The following is a 20,097-nucleotide window of genomic DNA, read 5'->3' as shown; positions in this document are numbered from 1 at the left end:
TGTGATTCATGAAGAAGGGTGGGAGGCAGTGTCTGTAATCCCATCCACACATGATATTTAACAAGTTGGACCTTGCACGTCTTCCCGGACTCTGCATGAGTGACTTAATTGTACATTTGTGATAATGGCTCAGACATGTAGCATTATCTGCCACACTTATCTCTAGCTGTTCATATATGATTTTGCACCAGAACTCAAAAACTATGGACATCGGACACATCTGCACTCCAGATGACACTGCAAGAAACTTTTTATAAGATGCTGTTTTCCCCATAACCAGATCTGGAAATAGAACTCTACTCCAATAGACAGATCTCAAGATGAAGTGCCGGATAGGGGAGGGGCTGTGGATCTATGGCACAGCCTCTGCTTTGCATAGAGAAGGGGCCTAGTAGTTCAATCTGCCTTGAAAAGGGCCTCGTCTCCCTGCCTCCTACTGACAGACTTGAAAACTGAGTGTGGGCATTTGTTTCATAAAGCTACAAGACTGCTCCTATTATTTCGAACGGGTCTGCTTCTATTATTTTGAACAATTTTTTATCCCCAATGTTGGTTTGTTTTAATATTTCAGATTTTTCTGCAAATCTGGGATATTATTCAGGTTTGCAGAAAGACCTGCTTTGTCTTTTCATAGCTCCAGTCTCTGTATTTTAGTATCCACAGATTTTACCATGTCGAGAACTAGATATGATGATGATGATAAGAAAGAATGAGGAGATTACAGCTCACTAAGAAACACATGCCTTACTTGCAGATAGACCCAGGATTAATCCCTGTTGAACACTAGGCACTAATTTACACACAAGGAAATTTACAAACAGAACACTAATCCAAGTTCTGCGTAGGATGAGGTGTCACCTGTAGCAGCAGGATTAACTGTATACAGCTCTTTAAAAAAAACCCCTTAAAAGCCTATCCCCAGACAATTCAAAACCAGAGGCAAATAAATCTAAGCTTTATGCTAAATTATGCCAACTGAATATATAGAATACCCAGTGGGTATACTTTATTTGGCTATTCTGTTGTTTTGCATAATATATTTGATTTTGCTATCATGGGAGAGGAGGAAACCATGCCCTCAATTAAAATCATAATCTGCTACTTCTCTGGCTTTTGAGATGTCTCCACACACATTTCTAGATTTATCTTTGTAACCGTGCTAGTTAGTTGCTATTTAAAAAGAACCACAACACCAACCCAAGAGAGTCGTAAAGCTCCATTCTTTGTATGCTGCCACATTCTTCACTTTTCTTCCGGACTCCTACAACGTATAAAAGCAAACTGTGATGTCCACCTGTTGCAACATTCCAAATCATAATCAGACCAACGACGTCTGTATGCAGTGGATCTAGGTTAAAGAACACTGATGATTCTGTGCCCTTTCAAGGCAGAGATGTGTAATTGACAATTACGGCTATTGTAAGAATGTTGTAGACCAGGGAGGCATCCTCAGGTTAAGAGACTTGACTGGGGAGCCGTATAACAAGAAAGGCATGATTGAAAATGTCAGTCTTCCATTTTCCAACCACAGAAATGGTCATTTAGGGCAGGGGTAGTCAACCTGTGGTCCTCCAGATGTCCATGGACTGCAATTCCCATGAACCCCTGTCAGCGTTTGCTGGCAGGGGCTCATGGGAATTGTAGTCCATGGACATCTGGAGGACCACAGATTGACTACCCCTGGGCACATCCCCCAAATAGGAGGGATGGGGACTGCTTTCATTCTTGGACCCAAACACATTCTAACCCAAACACAGATTTTATTCTTCTCATAAGCATTTGGAAATGCAGCTTGAGGGGAACTAAAACACCATTTTGGCTTGCCTTCCAGTCCTTCTCTAGTATCATCATTTCCAGCACTATTGCTCAGTCCTTTCCAAAACATTAACTTGGCCCATGCTATTGAGGACTGTGCTTTCCTTTTTGTTTTGTTTTTTTTTAGTTTCCCATGGCATAATTACTAACATAAGATGTGCCAGAGCTTAAACTGACCGGGACGTCATGCCCTCTGGAAGAGAAGACTTGCAGTACAATCCTAAAAAGAGTGACTAAAGTCATTGAAATCGATAGACTTAGAAAGCTGTAATTCTGCTTAGAATGGCACTTAACCCCCCCACACACACACACACACATCAGCTGTACCAATCATACTCATCAGGTCTGCCAGAGCACTCCAAATAAAACTGCCTAGCCAGCTACTCAAGACTAGACGAGACCAGGGCCCTTGAATTAGGCAAGGAGTTCTGAAACCAAGATGCCACCACTGAAAAGGCCCTGCTGTTTGTAGCTTCACAGCTTATCTTAAAAGACAGTGTTTCTCCTTAGATACTTAGAAGCCCAGACATTTTAGGGCTTCAAACAGCAAAACTGCACATTGAGCCTATAAACTAGATGGGAGCTAGTGAAGCCTACAGAGCATGGAAGAAATATACACTTTATAACCAGTCTGGCTAAGAACTAGTATGCGGCATCCAAAGACAGCCTCACACAGAGGAACAATCTGCAAAATAGGGCACATATCAAGGGGGAAGGGAGGAAGGATTGGGTATTATTGTTGTGGTGGTTATTTATTTCAATGTGTATGCCGCCCCTCTCCGCAAATGGGTTCAGGGTGGTTCAATAGGATAAAACAATCAACATAACAGCACAACATACTAAAATTGCCAGTTAAATTATCATTGGCTGAAACCAAGGTGGCAGGATGGCTTGTCAAATTGTTGCACTGGATCATTTTTTACGGAGATTACTATAGTGCATTACAGTAATTCTAATGGGGCACTACCAAACCACGTGTAACCCCAGATTGGCCATTTTTCTGTAGTCTAGATGTATGTGTGCTGGCTGCAGTCATATGGCAATGAAGAAACCATGTGTAAGGAAACTATTTTCTTTACTATATCACCTCGCGCTTTCTGCATGGAAGCCCTAGCACTGAAAACGGGATCTCAGGTTACCAGTGTTGAAGTTCTGCTTTGCCAATAACCAAAGCTTATCAGAGTTGAGTTTTTAAGGATTTTGTCCTGATGAATTTGCAGTTCTCTCTGTCTTCTTCAAAAATAACAAGCCTTTCCCCTCCGTTAGTCTACCGTGCTACAGTCCTCGATACAAAACTACCTTGGAAGATGGATGAGAAGAGAGTAACTGGCCAAGATCTTCCAGTAAGAGCTACACATGCAGACTGGGAATTTGAACCTGAATTCCCAGACCCTACTCTAACATGGTAACCACCAAAGCCAGCAGGGAGAGCAGCAGTTTGACTTCCTGGGAAAGTTCCTTGTGGGATGACGGAGTTAGGCAGAGAACTAAACCCAAGTAGCTTGGCCAGCACGGAAGAAGGGGCTTGTCTCAGATCATTCATGGCAACTGTTATGCATGTAGACATTCAGCTCAACTTGCCAATATGCAAATGATGGCTTGAAGGTCACCCAATCACTAACTGTCAGACTATAATAATGGACCAATCCAATCAAGTTCCTCCATTAAGAGCCAATCAACCCCTCAGCAGGTAGTCTGAATTGTATATAAATTCATGTGTGTGCCTGTGTTCCCTGTTAAGTGTTTGGAGTTGGAGTTTGTCTGAATAAAGAGCTGTTGTTTTAGAAGAACATCTAGTCTGTGCCTACTGAACCCCAGGCTTATTAGCAATGATGTCTTGTACCAGCTTTACAGATGCTCCCCTGGAATTATAGCTCATCTTCAGGCTACAGAGATCAGTTCCCCGGGCTGTTTTGGAGGGTGGACTGTATAGCATTATGCTCTGCTGAGGTCCCTCCCTGTCCCAAAATCCCACCTTCTCCTGGCTCCACCCCCAAAGTCTCCAGGTATTTCCCAACCCAGAGCTGACAATCCTAAAATGCTCCCCCAGACACACCCGCACTGGTTGGAGGCAATGGGGGAGTGGATGCCCAGCGACAGCAGCCCTGGCAGCGTCTGAGCTGAACGGTCCGTGTAGTCCCCATCACTGGTCCCCATCACCGGGGCACGTTGCTCCTGGGCTCTTCTGACTTCCCAGTGCTCCATTCTGCCCCTAGCTGCACCACACTGGCTTTGAACACTTTTAGCTGCCCCACCATTTTGTGTGGCCCTGGTGCCATCCAACTCAGTTTTCTCCTACTTTTCAGCTCTCTTTCTCTTTTTCCCCTTTGAGATTTCCCTGATTTCTTGAAACGGCCCCAGTAACTGGCTGGATGTTTTTCAAGGGGGAAAAAATCTGCATGAACTGCTCTGAATGACTCAACGGGTCAAACACTTATGGATGAATCAGGATTGCTCTGGGCCCCTATTATTAATATGCCACTGGAGTCCTAAATGTCCATAAAGGAAAAGAAAACAGAGATATCGTTCCTTAAAAGCGCCTGCTGTTATCAGAGTCACGGTAAACTTGACAAAGTTGTAACAAAAGGGATTACCTGGAGTGGTGCTATTTCACTTAGACACTGTAGTTTTCTTAATGTCATACAACTGGCTGCTAGTCAGAGTCATCTTAATTAAAATGCACCATATCGTCCTTCTCAAGAAATAAACTGTCAAGGTTCAGAACGACTGACTGACAAAAGGGGACAAGACTTTCAATAGCAGGCCATGAATAAGTCCATCACAGTAGTTTTTCCTCTAAAAATTCAAGTTTGGCCATTTAAAGGCAGATAAATTAATATGCGAATTCTGGATACTGGTTTAATGTAATAGGCCTTCTAGACAGGCCTGGTTTATCCATGTAGTACATGTTATGGGCCCCTTCCAGGATCAGGGCTGAAGCCTCTCTTCTCCCCTTTTCCCCTCTTTAAGGACCTTTTGAGTGACACCTCTTTCCATTGTGGGGGGCCACTCCACCCCAGTCTGGCTTCTCCCACCACAATTGTACTCTGCTACAGGCCCTGCAAATCTTTAAACTGGTTCTGGTGCTACCGGGTCCCTAAATCCTTAAACCACTCCTGATTCTGGAGGAAATATTTCAGAGGGGAACTAGATGTGATTTTGATCACATAGTTGCCGCTGAAAACAGCAACATGAAATGGAGGCAGGGAAATACCCAATGTGATAACTACATGTAGCCTTACTAAACATAATAAGGGGGGATAGGCTAGATTGGGCAGAAGACTGCTGTTTTCAGCAGGAACTCATGATGTCATTCAATCATGGATGGCTTCCATAAAATCTCAAACACTCTGAACATCAAACACTACCTCTAATTTTTAACATATATATTGATTTAAGAAGGGGTGAGACAAGGAGACAAGCACTACAAATTCCGCCTCTCCATTTTTATCCTTTCTCCAAGGCAGTGTACATGCTCTTCCTTCATTAAAACCAGTCCTGTGACACGTCAGGTTGAGAGAGTGACTCAGTCAGGATCCCTTAGTGAGATTCACAACAGTGTGGGCATGTGAACTGTGGTCTCCGAGGTCCCACCCCACATAAACAGTACGTATACCACACTGGCTCTCTGTAGCCCTAGAGACAGTCTCATTATGCTCTCACCATTTTCTCTAGAAAGTTAAAGATCAGTTTGGGAGGGGGGTTTCATAATTCAATGGCTGAGGTTTTAAATGATTATTTAGATTGAAAAAATCATCAGTCTTCCAACTCAAGCTTTCTCAACCAGGGTGTTGTAAAAACCTGGAGTTTCTTGAAGGCCCTGGCAGGGTTTCCCAAATGTGGGAGTTAATTAATTGTATATTTTAATTTATATATTTATATTTGTACAAGATGTTAAACATTTATTGGGAGATATAACCACGATCTCAATATGACCATGATCATGTTTTAGGCCAGCACACTTTTATTGTGGACATTTAGTTTCCCCCTCAGTTTTTAAGCCTTAGGGACAATCTATTCTACACAGAGCATGGGAAAAGTAGTTTTCAGTCACTCTAGGTTAATCTTTCGTTGTGCTGTCACAGGTGAAACCAGGCCTGACCCCAAGATCAAGAAAGATGAGGTCGCTCATCCCATGCTAGTTATGCCACCTATTCTTTATTTGAAGAATTCCTTTTCTTAGTACAGCATATTCAGTGATGCGCTATAACTGCAAAAAGCAGTTTAGCACAGTGTATTGTAATAATATACAATTCATGTTCCAACACGTGTAACACATCATTTTCTTGCAGTTTCACAATGTGGCCCTTATTTTGCAGCTCTTCCGATGGCAACCCTATTTAGCGTATCATTAAAAGACAGCAAACTGCCAACAATGTCATTAATTATAGAAAGGCACCCTTTGCATTTTCTGCTTTGGTTTCCAATATTCCATGTATCAAGGCTTAAGGGCTAATTCCCTGTCTATCAGCTCTCAGATATGCAATTAAAACCATTGCACAGGCCCAAATCAATCAACCTTAACATGAACTAAATGGGTCATATTGTGAAAGTCATGGCACCACAAGCCCCCCCACCTCCCCATGGTCTTATCTTTTAGAAATCAGGATTTTGGGATGTTGTTGCACTGGCAACACTCTGAGCTCGAACAAACAAGGTGAAGATCACCATCTCATCCCACAGAAAATTGCAAACCTGCAGGGTCAGGCAGCCTCAATTTGCCTCGGGATTGTGTGGAGAAGAGGAAATTCAACTCTTCAACCTCCCCTCCATTTTACTATTCAAAAAGGAAAAAAAATGTCCTTGTGTTATCACCTCTTGGTGCCTTGCCTGAAATTGGCTGCCCATCTCCTGTGGCCCTGTTTCATTGGTATCTAATTGTCCTGACAGGCCTAAGCTGCTTCTTCTTAGATCAGCAACATGTCAAGGGTATGGAATCCAGCCATCTCTGCTGAGCCACCAGCTTGGAGGGGGGAGTGCCTGCAGGCCACATCTCAGGGGTTGGTAGGCTACAGGTGACCCACAAGCTCCCCTGTCCTACCATGTCAAGCAGAATGGGGTCCAGGTTTCCTGCAGTGGAGTTATGAATTTTGGGTCTCTCAGTGTGTGATCCACTGTTGAAGGGCCTGACACAAGCTGTTGTCAGGCAAGAGTAAACAGGACACAAACATGTGGAGAAAAGGTAAGGCATCTGCTAAAGTTATTTCAACTCTGTCCTGCTTTCCTACTAAACAGGACTCTAAATAAGCTTTCATACCTCTTTGCCCCTGTTCGTAAATTCTCAAGCACAGCATCACTAGGCATTCTGCTCTCTAGACTCATTCTTCCTAAAGCAACAGCAAAGAGCCAATGCCAGGCTGCGAGTGGGTGTCCCAGAAGGCAGAGTGAGTGCAGAAAGGAGGGGCAGCTTCAAATGCCTGAATCCCACCAGCTAAAATTTGCACAAATCAGCTTTTGACATTTGACCACGGAGTGATTGCAAATGAGTGCCAGAAGCCCTTCTCTGGGAACTTAATCCTAAAATGCAGCTGAGTATGAGTTCTTAAAAGCACCACTAATGATTTGGCCAAGAGGCTGCAAAGGTGACGGGGGACTTGGCCCTTAGCCCCTTTCCCACCTCTGGCCAATCCACAAGGGCCAATCCACAAGGGGTAACAATGGTTCTGGTGGGAGAGAGGTTGCTCATCTAACAATTCCGCCTCTGGCAGCGTAGAAAACAGGACTGCACCAAAACTGCTGACACGGCTCAAATTCCACCCCCCCCCCCTCCCAGCGGCACTGCCGGCTGAAGCCAAGCAAGTTCAGGGAGCCATTTGGCCGAAGCCGCAGTGTCCACGTGCCAGCAGCCTGCTTCTCGCTCCCAAAGCGGGGATAATTGGACATTGTTCAGTTGCTGAATTGACGCTCTGTAGGTCTGCGTGCTCCTGACTTATAGACAGGCTAATTAACATGCAAACTGCTTGAGGAAGGAGCAGGTCAGAGAAGGCCTTACCTCCTTCCCTTTCCAGATAATAAAGAGTAGGATTATATGTAACTGGAGCTCCTGTTGGTGCCGGGTGAAGGAATGCTGCATGAGGAATAGAGAGCCACTGTGAAACAGTCTTGCCAAGGTGCTGCTTGATAGACCAGAGGTCCAGATTCACACCAAAGTCCAGGGGGCCGCAAGTTCTGCAGTTGTTATGGAGCCATGCAGAGAACTGAGAAGGGAGGGAGGGCCCAAAACGAAGGGTTCAATGGGTATACTTTCCCAGAGCTCCCATCTGATTACCACAAGAGGGTCTATTTACTACATTTGAAGAACCAACGTGGAACTTTTCTCTCATGACTCATGCTTGGGATAGAGGCCCAAGCTGTGTGTTTGGACGGAACCCAGGGAAAAGATGCCTGGGCATGTGCGGGGGAGGGGAAGCTCAACCACTCATGTTCTGTCAATTTAGGAGTTCAGAAGGAACATAAATCTCTCCTGCCGCCTCTCACTTCTCCTAATCTCTGCCACAATGAGACTCCTTGGCTGGAATGGAGAGATGAGATCCTTCCCCTCCTTGATGTAGTGGTTACGAGCCAGGTTGGTGCAGCAGTTAAGAGTGGCAGCACCTGCTCTGGAGAGGTGGGTTTGATTCCCCGCTCCTCCACACGCAATCAGTTGGGTGACCTTAGGACAGTCTCAATTTCCTCGGAGCTCTCTCAACCCCACCGACCTCACAGGGTATCTGTTGTAGGGAGAGGAAGGCAAGGCAATTGTAAGCCACTTTGAAACTCCTTTGGGTAGTGAAAAGCAGGGTATAAAAAAAAACAGCTCTTCTTTTTATGTGCCAGAGAACAAATGAAGCTGCTTGATACTGAATCAGACTTATAGACAACGTCAATATTGTCTACGTAGCAATAGTTACTTAGGTCTCAGATTGAGGTCTTTCACATCACCCATTGCCTGATTCTTTCAACTGGAGGTGCCATGGATTGAACCTGGGATCTTTTTATGCCATGCAGAATTATTTATTTATAGATTTTTTACCCCATCCCTCCCCTTGACTTGTGTCCTGAAGACACTCTAAAGAAGAAGAAGAAGAAGAAGAAGAAGAAGAAGAAGAAGAAGAGTTGGTTCTTATATGCCACTTTTCCCTACCCGAAGGAGGCTCAAAGCAGCTTACAGTCGCCTTCCCTTTCCTCTCCCCACAACAGACGCCCTGTGGGGTGGGTGAGGCTGAGAGAGCCCTGATATCACTGCTCGGTCAGAACAGTTTTATCAGTGCCGTAGCGAGCCCAAGGTCACCCAGCTGGTTGCATGTGGGGGAGCGCAGAATCAAACCTGGCATGCCAGATTAAAAGTCCGCACTCCTAACCACTACACCAAAATGGCTCACTACACCAAACTAGCAGGGGTAGTCAAACTGCAGTCCTCCAGATGTCCATGGACTACAATTCCCATGAGCCCCTGTCAGTGTTTGCTGGCAGGGGCTCATGGGAATTGTAGTCCATGAACATCTGGAGGACCACAAGTTGACTACCCCTGTAAAGCACATAAGTACAAAATCTGTCTGTAAAGCCTATGCCAAACTGTGGCCCTCCAGATGTCCATGAACTACAATTCCCATGAGCTCTTGCCAGCAAATGCTGGCAGGGGCTCATGGGAATTGTAGTCCATGGACATCTGGAGGGTTGTAGCTTGACTGCCCCTGCTCTATAGGGAAGGGGCCAGTTTCACTCAATATTCAGCGAGACACCTCCTTCCCTCCGAGATTTTACGGCTGCAAGAACTTGGAGTTCCCCTCTCTGTGCTTAGCACATGCTGTGAAGCAGTCTCCAGACACAAAAGTGAATCTGTTGCTACGAACCTGGAAAACTTATAGGCTAGTGATCCCCAACCTGTGGGCCGCGGACCACATGTGGTCCTTCGACTAATTGGAGGTGGGCCCCGAAGGACGCCTTCTCCCCCCCCCCCCGGCTCTTTACTTCATCCCCCCCAGCCCTTTACAACACACTTCATTGTTGTGGCGTGTCTGTATCTTATTTTGAAGGGATGTTTAAACATTACCATAGCGATTAGAGAGTGTTAGGGCAGTGCTTGAGAGTAGAGGAGTAAATTACCCCCCCCCCCACCGGGCCTCAGTAAAAGGCATTGAGTGGTCCCCGGTGAGTGGTCCCCAGCGTTGAGTGGTCCCTGGTGATAAAAAGGTTGGGGACCACTGTTATAGGCAACCCCTTGCCAATGAAGGTGCAAACTTCAAATTCCTACTCACCTTGTGCAAGCTGCTGCCTACTCTTAGCCTGTTTCAAAGGGTTGTGGCTACGATAAAGTGAGAGACAAGCTCTGCAATTTTACACCAAGTCGCCGGGCAATGTTTAGATTGGATTTGGAAGGAATGATGCCCTATAGCTATACAAATGCTAGTTTCATTTTCAAATAACTGAGACAAATCTTTGGATTTGCCACTTTATCCCACTTGAAAAACTTCTCCTGATTCATTTAGCCCCATTTGGCTTGATCTTTGCTTACAAAATGAGGCATGAAGCAGCATAATGATGTGACTGTCTCACGTAATTAGAATCTCTTGAGAGGTGTGAAGATCTGTAAAGCGTTGCATAACCTGTGATATATTGAGTAATAACAGCATCTTACGTTTGACATACATCAGGACAATAATCCTCCATGCACATCCAGTAAATGAGGCTGGTATTATTGTCTTGGCTCGAGACATCTAGGAATACCTACCCCAAGCAACCAAGGGAGTTCACTGTTGCAGGAAGATTCAAACTAGGAAGCCCCCTATTTTATTCACACAGAACAGTCTCTTTAATCATTTCACAGCGCAATGTCTCCATGGGGCTGAAGTGTACAATGGCTTGCTTAGTGAAAAATGGCTTGATCACCAAGCTTAATAACACCCAAAAGAATGTTGTATCCATCCCACTGAGATTACCCCAACAATGAATGAATGCTTTTCCCATTTATGCTATTAAAGGCTCTCTAATTCCTCACAGCCCAAATAGCCTAGCTTGGCCAGATCTTGGGAGTGAAGCAGACCTGGTAATGGTCAATACTGAGATGTGAAACCACCAAGGAAGAAGAAGAGCTGGTCACCCAGCTGGCTGCCTGTGGAGGAGTGGAGAATAAAGCCCAGCTCTCACAATTAGAGACTGCCGCCTTAACCACAGCACCAGGACTGAGCTTGCCACATGGAGGATGCTAACAGCAAACAACCTCTGCTTATCTCTTGCCTTAAGCATCTCATGGAAAGGGTCATCATAAGCTGGTTCTGACTCAATGGCAAGTCCTTGTCCTTCTAATTCCCCAGCATAGAACCATAGAGTTGGAAGGGACCTCCAGGGTCACCAAGTCCAAACCCCTGCACAATGCTGGAACTCACATCTACCTGCCCACCCATGGTGACCCTAATTTCAAGCCCAAGTGATCCTTCCACCAAAAATCTCCAGAATTCAATCTGGACTGAAGGGAATTCACCTACCACTTCACAGTGGCCATTAGCAATTCCCTGGGGATGTAAGGAAAGGCTACAAAAGACAAACATTGACATGCATGAAGTTCTAAAAGCAAGACTTCCTGAGTGGGTTTCCTTTGGAAGGGAGAACATTGGACAGAGAAAATTGCACAGATAAACTTCATGTACAAGTAAACCCCTAGAGTGAAGGAATACAAAGCAGAGGAGGCAATGAAGAGCTTCCCCAGGACAGCAGATCCACCATCTCACACCTCATCCCCAGAAAGATTCACTGTGCTTCAACTGACTCACACCAGTCTGTCTATTCTCTATTCCAGCTCAAATCTCTCTCTCTCTCTCATATGCCCACACACAGAGACACCTGCTGCCTTGCTCAGCTAACAGAGGTCACCTCTCTCCAACCCAATTAGACTCACTTGGGAACCAACTCCTAACAATCAACTCCTATTGATGGAACTTCTACAGTCATTAAAGACTATTGATATTCTTTTTTCGTAGGCCACTGCTCCAGTCCCCGTGGGCCAAAAACTGATGAGATATCAACAGATAGGAATGTCTTAGTTATATGAAATGTTCTTCCATCTATTTCTTGGATACTTTAGGGACTAGTGGCCTTGAGAGCTTGTTATCAGCCTTCATTCGCCAGCTACAGCCATTTGCTAAATATTTTATCCTCTTTTTTTTCTCCTCTCCTACCAACCTTGGTATCGCAAAGCTGAGAATGAGTTTAAGGGATTGAGGGCTGGGGAAAAGGGAATAAAATATATTATGTCTGACAATCTATTTTCAACTGATTATTTTGTTGCCTTAAAACAGATTTCCCCTTTAAAAAAATGAGAAAGAAACGTGGAAAAAAAGTTCATTTCAAAAAGCTTACCAGGAAATCATCAGAAAACATATTATCATGACAGGAATTCCAAGATTTTTAATTGACTGCAAATACAGTTTTAGAGCTTCCCCTTTACACAACAGATAAAGAAATCTGGAGTGTTCTCATCACATCAACTAAGGAGAAAAGTACTTAGTCACCAACACTCGAAAGCTCATGCCTTGAATAAATCTTTGTTGGTCTTAAAGGTGCCATTGGACTCTATTTTTGTTGTACTACTTCAGACCAACATGGCTACCCACTTGAAGCTATTATTTCCTTCTGCCCTTCTTCTCCACGAACCATTGGCTGATTTTATGAGCAGTGTTACCACATTTGACTCCAATACTTCACACACAGGTGACTGCCATATTGGGAAGGGGAAGGGGAAGGGGGAGGAGATTCATTAATCTCCTTTAGACTGATTCCTGTGGCAGAATGAGTGACAGATGGCTATTTAACTAGGATAAAATTGAGACCTAATTAGGAATTGCCACTTTCCTGTCTGCTGATTAGTTGTTTCCTCCGCTCACTTTGAAGCAAACCAATTGATACTGTCAGGAAGGGAGCAGTCTGCAATTTGACGCCATTGTTTCTCTAAAGACAGGGACTTCAGGCTCTGCCCAGTATGTAACTTTGTACCAAGCAACTGTTGTGATGGGTTAGGATGAAGAACCTGTGTTTAGTTCCTAGATTCCTGGAGCAATACTGAAGCCCGTCTCCCAATGCCTTAGTAGCCTCAAACATACTCTAGGCTTTGTGCGCCTTTTACCTCAAGAAATCATACAGACAAGCAGACCATGAGAATCTCTGGCAAGCTGCCATGATTATTTCCTCAGAAAAGAACAGCAACAGGCGTGGCCCAGTGGACGTTTTTGACCCACTGCTCCAGTCAAGCCTGCTCTACATATGTGTTTGATCTGGCTTCCCCATAATTTCACTAGGATGAAAACAACAAGTGACAGGAATAAGAACTTAGTTATACAAACAAATATATAAACAAATTATCCCACTTATAATTTAAAGTTTGCGTTTTTTAAAATAAAATCTTGAAGCACTAAAAATTGGTTTCCCACTGAGGACCATACGTAGGCTCAACTGATATTGGATTCCTTTACTTTTCACCTTTCTGTTTCTGTGCCTGTGCTCCTGTGTCATTATATACTTAATATTCACTTCTCTTTCACAAGGCAAAAGAGTATTCCAACCAAGAGTATTCCTGAAGTGCAAGACCTACGGTCAAAGAGCCTAGGTTCATTTTAGTTGGGAAGGAAACAGGACAAATCTCTCTCTTTCCTTCATCCTCAGCTACTCATCCTGTAAAATGGCACTACTGATTTTCCTCACAGAGCCTTCGTTAGGGCAGTGATATCAACAACCATGGGCCTTCCTAAAAGCAGAACTGAAGTTGATTTGCAGTGGGAAACACTGGTGCTAAGTACGGACTCACAAAGCAACCGCAGAGGAGGTTGTCACGAGCTTACGAATAGCTTGGGGTTTTCCAAATTGAACAAGTTCATTTACAGGAAATCTACCTCTGGTTCTGGGTAGGAATAAACCCTGCCTCAAAGCAAACTGAATCCAGTGGTCTTCAGGTTCTCCTGCCAGGCCTCTATTTCTGTAGATATCCACTAATCCACTAATAAATATAAAATCATACTCTATTTACAAAGAAATGATGAGCAATGTTATTCCTTTCAAGATCCATTGAAGTTTTTGGAGGGTTGGAATTCTGTTTAGGGCTGGACTTCAACACCAATATCTTCAACTTTTCTAGAGCTGGGGTCTACATGAGAGCCATTTTTCTCTTTTTAATCAAACATGCCGTTTTTCTCTGCTTTTCTTTAGGGTGACAAGGTGTGATGGAGAACGCCTTTTGCTGCATAGAAGATGGGGGAGTGCATCTTTTCATGGCCACAGTGCAGCTCACTCACTGAAAACCAATCACTTGGTCTGCTTCATCCATTTCAAGTACCGTGACGTATTTTAGATGTGGTTGGGACCTGAGCCTGTGGCTGGGGATGCTCAGATTGAAATAATACCTGCATTACAAAGCCCGGGAAGGGCAGAATGCGATTCTTAAATCAGACTTCCTGCACGGCTGGCTACCCACCGAGACACAAGGTGATACATGCTTAGTTTTAAAAAATGCCTTTTTGTTTCTCACACAAGGCAGCCAACAGCAGCAGTAGCAGCAAGGTTGAAAAAAGTGTCTTTAACTTATTAAAAGTTAGTGGCAACTCCTTTCTGAAAACAAGATTCCCAGAAAGCTACCCACCCCAGGCTACCGAGAAGCAGATGAGGCCCATGACACAGCTTGAATTTTAAAAAAAGCCTCAGTGTTTTCTGTGGGTCTCAGGTAGGGACTGGCCACTGCAAGAATTCAGTTATTAAATAAGCACTGTGTTTTTTTCTCTCTAAATTCCAGTGTTTCTCCAAGCAGGAACCTTTACATTCCCTTTAACATTACATGTTAGGAGAGATTTGGTGGCCCTGCTAGGGCCCCAACTGGGAAGTAACTGCATGTTTATGGTACACAGAGCTGATCACCTGGACAGGCCACCTTCCCACTACACTGTTAACATCAGGACTCGGTGTCAGGGACTCAGTCAGTCCTTTCCTGAACAAGACAAAGCTGTTACATAAGCCCGTCTTTTGATGGAATCGTAATTCGGAAGAGTAGAGGGGTAGCCCAGGGACTAAAAAGCAATCTTTGTCTGGTATTTTGTTCTGGGTTTGGGTTTTTTTTTCCGGGGTGGGGGGAGGGGTTCACAGTAGCATAGTTGAAAAAACAGATTTAAAATGTCCTGATCTACTTGGTAAATTTTACAGATGCCTCCAGCCTTGTAAAGCATATTGGATAATGGTCTCTCCTAAGACAGTGAGAATTGCTCAGCCTTGAATGCAGCATAGGTGAGGAGGGAGAGAGAAGGGAAGGGGTGGTGGTGTGGAGGAGCAGCTGAAGATGAATGGAAGTTAACCCTGCTCAGCTGCAAAGGCACAATTCCAAGCAGCTCACCAGGTGGCTGAGAATCCAGCAGCAGGCTGTGCCTTCCTCTCTCCTCTCTTTCTGTTGCTACTAATAAAAGGTATGACATGGATTTTGTTCTGCTGGGGAATTCTGCTTTCGACTGTATATCATAAGGATCTCCAGAGGAGCTGAGGGCTTGCATTAGTAGACATGCAAGGGATCACATGGGGGCGGGGATCTAGTATTAATTGGACAGGGAAGCTGCTACAGACACTATGAATTATTTACCTGAGGCAACATTCTGTCCAAATAAAGGATCTCCAGAGGAGCTGGGAGCTTGTAGTAGTACATGTGCAAAGGATCACATGAGAGTGTTGGGGGGACGGATGGACAATTCCAGTATTAATTCCTGAGAGACCATCTCTCTGCCTATACTCCCAAAAGAGCACTACAATCTGCCACCTCCAGCTGGCTAGTAATCCCTGGCCCAAAATTAGTATGTCGGGCCTCAACAAGGGCCAACGCCTTCTCTGTACTGTCCCCCACCTGGTGTAACAAGCTCCCTGAAGAGATCAGGTCCTTGGTTGAACTCCCAGGCCCATTCTGCACAAGTTAAATGTAGCAGGAATGTGGCAAATTGTAAATGCTACTAATTTGCAGTTATGCACGACGTCGCACACAATCTGCCACCCTGCTGAAACCAATCTGCAAAAAGCGATTTGTTGTAGCGCTTAAAGGGGAATCCAGAAAAGTGGATTCACCCTCCGAAAAGCGCTACACTCTTGCAAACAATCTGCAACAGTTTCAAAAAAGTTCTGTGCGTTCCCATTGTTGTGGTTTCAGCAAAGTCCCTCACCCTGGCTCTCTCCTCTGAACTTCCGGCGAAGCGATCGCCATTTCTTTTTCTCTGAGTGAGCGGAGAGCAACGAGCCGGTGAGCCTTCATTCACCCAGCGAGGCTTCTCCGGCTGCAGTCCCTCCACAGAGCTGCTTTAAAGCTCCCCTAAGTCACCAAGCACAACACAGCCCCGTTTGCAAGTTCCCTTTATTTTCGGCTGAAAATAGCGCCCATGCATGGGGGGGGGGGGTTTCACTTGGGAGAGCTTGGCAAAGATGAATCGGCAGCTCACACACCAGCTGCCAGCTAGATGGGTTTCTACATTAGGAGGAAGCAAGGAATCAAGGAATCAAGGCATATTCGTTGCAACGGGTGTTTTTCTTTTTTTTTAAAAACCCTGTTCTTAAAGGGAAAGGGGCTTTCCCGGAGCATGATAACAACCACCCTTTGGCTGCTCATTTGATTGACGGCCAGGGGCAGGACAAAATACAGAAAAAATCGCTTCCTTTCTAGCGATTTTTGGCGAGACCGGAAACCTGTGGGAAACGATTGAAATGCTCCTGGATTCCACTACAAAGGCAGGTATGCGTTACGCCGAATTCCACTATTTAAAATTCCGTTATTTCATTCTGCAAGCAATTTGCAACATTGATTCTTGTGCGGAATGGGCCCCCAGAATTCCACAGGGCCTGAAGAAGGAAGCTTCTCCACCTGGCATTCAACTGAGGTTAACCCTACCTAAATACATCCCCTAAACACATCCCCCCCCCCCCAAGCCATCCATAATCTGAATGATTCTGACCTTCCTAGGGGTTGTTCTATTGAAAGTGTTCAATTAATGAATTACATTTATTGTTAGAATTGTTACTGATAGGTTATGTTGTGACTGTTACTTAATATGATGTTCTATGTATCCCACAATGTTCCATGTAAACCGCCCTGGGCCGTATGGAAAGGCGGTATAAAAATCTAAATAAATAAATAAATAATTGGGCAGGGAAGATGCTACAGAAACCACAAATTATTTCTCTGGGACAACGTTCTGCCCAGATAAAGCACTGATTAAATCAGGGGTAGTCAAACTGCAGCCCTCCAGATATCCATGGACTACAATTCCCAGGAGCCCCTGCCAGCAAATGCTGGCAGGGGCTCCTGCGAATTGTAGTCCATAGACATCTGGAGGGCCGCAGGCTGACTACTCCTGGATTAAATGTTGACAAATCAAAAACTGGGGCCATGACTCAGTGGTAGAGCACCTGCTTGGTAGGCAGAGGAGCCCAGGTCCAATCCCTGGCATCTCTAGTTAAAAGAATCAACTAGTAAGTAATGGGAAAGACTCTCTGCCGGAGACCCTGGAGAAAGCCACCGTGCAGACCTTGACAGAACAATGGCCTGATGGAGCTTGAGGCAGTTTTGCACAACAAGCTTTTGACCCAGTACCACATTTACTGAGTGCTGCAAATGCGCACACAGTCCAAAACCCTGAGAATCAAAATCAAACACTGGTGTGTCCAACAATGCCTCTCATCAGCCAGGCTTGAACTCTCCAGTGCACGAGTATCCACTTCAATTTATTTCATACCTGCACGACACAAGGAAGTCAATTGCCCTCTATTATGGCCGCAAGCGAGAATAAAAATTCCAGCTCTTATTTTTGAGAAAGAGAGAAGGTCAATGAAATATCACCATATGTGAAGATGCTGCCGCAGAATTAATGGGGAGGAAGGCTTTCACCACAACAGACAACCGTACCAAGCTGCCTTCTCTTGAGCCAGACCATCGTTCTATCAAGGTGTGCCTGGCAGCAGCTCTCCAGGGCCTCAACTCAAGAGTCATTCAAATCACCTGTCACCTGATCCTTTCAAGGAGAGGGGCCAGGGACCTTTGACATACTAAGCTGACACTCTGCCTCCGAAGCACAGTCATTCCCCATCAGGCCACCGTTGTGTGCATTATAAACACATTGTTCTAAAATCCGCCGAAAGCATGCAACTCTTCTATCGACAACAGGTTCATGCAAAGAGTTCCTGCGTCAATAGACTACCCATGTGATCAATTATTGAACCTCTCCGTGTCTGGACTAGCATTATCATATAATTTGATCTATAACCTTGTCAAGGTGGCATTCTTGGATTGTTTTCATTAATAATGATAAATCTAAGCATTCCATTTTAAATCAGCAGAGGACTTGCTTAAATATTTATTTTGGGCCAATGGGGCATTAAGCCATTTGTTTTAAAATAATGGTAAAACTATCATTCAAGTTCTTCCAACTAGTGATGCAAGCGGGGGGAAGGGGGGTCCAGACCTCACCTTTCTTTCCCCTTTTCCCACTAAAAATGCCCTCAGATCTGTGGACTTGCTGTTTGGCTCAAGGTACTGAGAAAAAGTGTGTGTCCAAAAATGATCTGACAATTACAGGTGAGAACCATTGGGAAGCTGAGGGGAGATTATTTTTATGGTCACCTACTCTGGGTTGGGAAATTCCTGGGAATTTGTGGGTTGGAGTTTGAAGTGTGGGGAGGGGAAGGAGGTCGAGGCCCACATTCCAGTCCACGTCTCCACTGGAAGTATAGTCTGGAGCTCAGTTATAAGTCCAGGGGAACTCCAGGCCCTACCTGGAAGTTGGCAAACCTATTTTGGGTACACTTTTTGAGAAACCCAAAAACATTATTTAGGCTTCAAGACACTCCAGAAGTGGCACAATCGTACAGAATATGGTTGGGAAGCACAGCTGCATACATGCCCACCCGGGGCCCCTTCCCTTCCCACCCCTCCAAGCCCATCATTGGCCATTTTGTAAGTTGGGGACAGGTCAACATGATCCTATATGGTCATATCACCCAATTCATGTTAAACAAATTAAAAAAAAATTAACTCCTACCCATTAGGGAAACCCTTCCAAGGCCATCAAGAAACCCCAGGGTTTCATGAAACCCTAGTTGAGGAAATCTGACTTAAGCGAACAGATAAGACTGCCTGAATCAACCATGTGTGTGTGTCAATTTCACAGCAGCTGCTGTCATCTGATGCAACACAAAATACAAGTTGTTATTTGCAGGATCTCCTGGGTCAAAACCACAAACCAATTTGAGCTCCAGACCACAAAGTATCCCGTTACTTTTACTTCTGAATCTGCCTTTCCTCCTGTAGAATATCCCTGCTGTTTTACGGCTGAGACATGCTAGATGCACCAAAATATCAATTTAGTTTGTGTCTTATGTATCTCCCGCACTCACTCAAAAATTGAAATCTCTTTGAAAAATGTGCTAGCAGTGCAATCAGGTTTTGAGAACATGTAGCTAAAACATTCTTTAGCAGCCTGTAAGGGAAAGTCAGTTGATGCATTCAAACAATTACATCCCTCACTAAGTAACTGCTAAGGGAAAGGTAGAAATAGGAGGCAGTGCAGTGAAACACAGAAGCCCGCGAAAGAAAATGCAGATAACAAAACTGAGAGTTGTGCCGGCAACACAAACATTCAAGTGCAGAGGCTGTTAAACCACAGTTCGCAGGAAATGAGCAAAAGATTGAGGAAATAATGGAAATATAGCCTCAAAACACAAAAGGACAGTGAGGTAACAACACTAAACAGATGGCTTTGGCTCCCATTGATATCAGTTGTAATACACGGCTTTGATTGGCAAGTCTTGTCAGCCCCCCCCCTCTCCCTTTATTACACCATTCTAACTCCTCTCTCCTCCTTTCTTGAGAAGCTGCTAGCAAAAGATATTGGAAATGCCCATTCTTGAGCAGGAACTAAAAGGCCTCATTCACTACATGAGAAACTCAAATATGTTTCCGCCTCAAAGTGATTAACGTTACGCATTCCTTGGGTTCCTACGCACCAAATAGCGCAAGACTGCAAACAGCCATAGCTCTGATCACCTTTGACGAACAAAAGTTCCCTCCCGGAGAGTAGCCAGCTTTTGTAAATCAGAGCCGAAATGGTGCAGAAATTCAAGCTATCGACATGCCACAAATTACTAATAAAGGAATAGGGCTGGACCAGCTAGTAAAACTCTGGAAGTTTGGAATTTTTGTGGGCTTATGCTAAATCCAAACTTGCTTTCACAATTTCCTTCCGAAGGGTAGCCTCATCTCTAGACAACCTTGGTCACAAGAGGCAGCAGCTTAGACCCTATCTC

The 20,097-nt window shown here is 44.7% G+C and overlaps 1 protein-coding gene across 1 annotated transcript in view; it reads right to left on the bottom strand.

Moving 5' to 3' along the window:
* Nucleotides 1–20,097, bottom strand: part of ARHGAP31 (Rho GTPase activating protein 31) — a 106,840-nt gene that overhangs the window by 74,662 nt on the left and 12,081 nt on the right. The window lies entirely within an intron of this gene.

The sequence above is a fragment of the Paroedura picta genome, chromosome 6 (genome assembly GCF_049243985.1).
Source record: "Paroedura picta isolate Pp20150507F chromosome 6, Ppicta_v3.0, whole genome shotgun sequence".
In the NCBI taxonomy this organism is placed as follows: Eukaryota; Metazoa; Chordata; class Lepidosauria; order Squamata; family Gekkonidae; genus Paroedura; species Paroedura picta.
The sequence above is the reverse complement of the archived record's forward strand: the minus strand, read 5'-3'. Positions and strand labels throughout refer to the sequence as shown.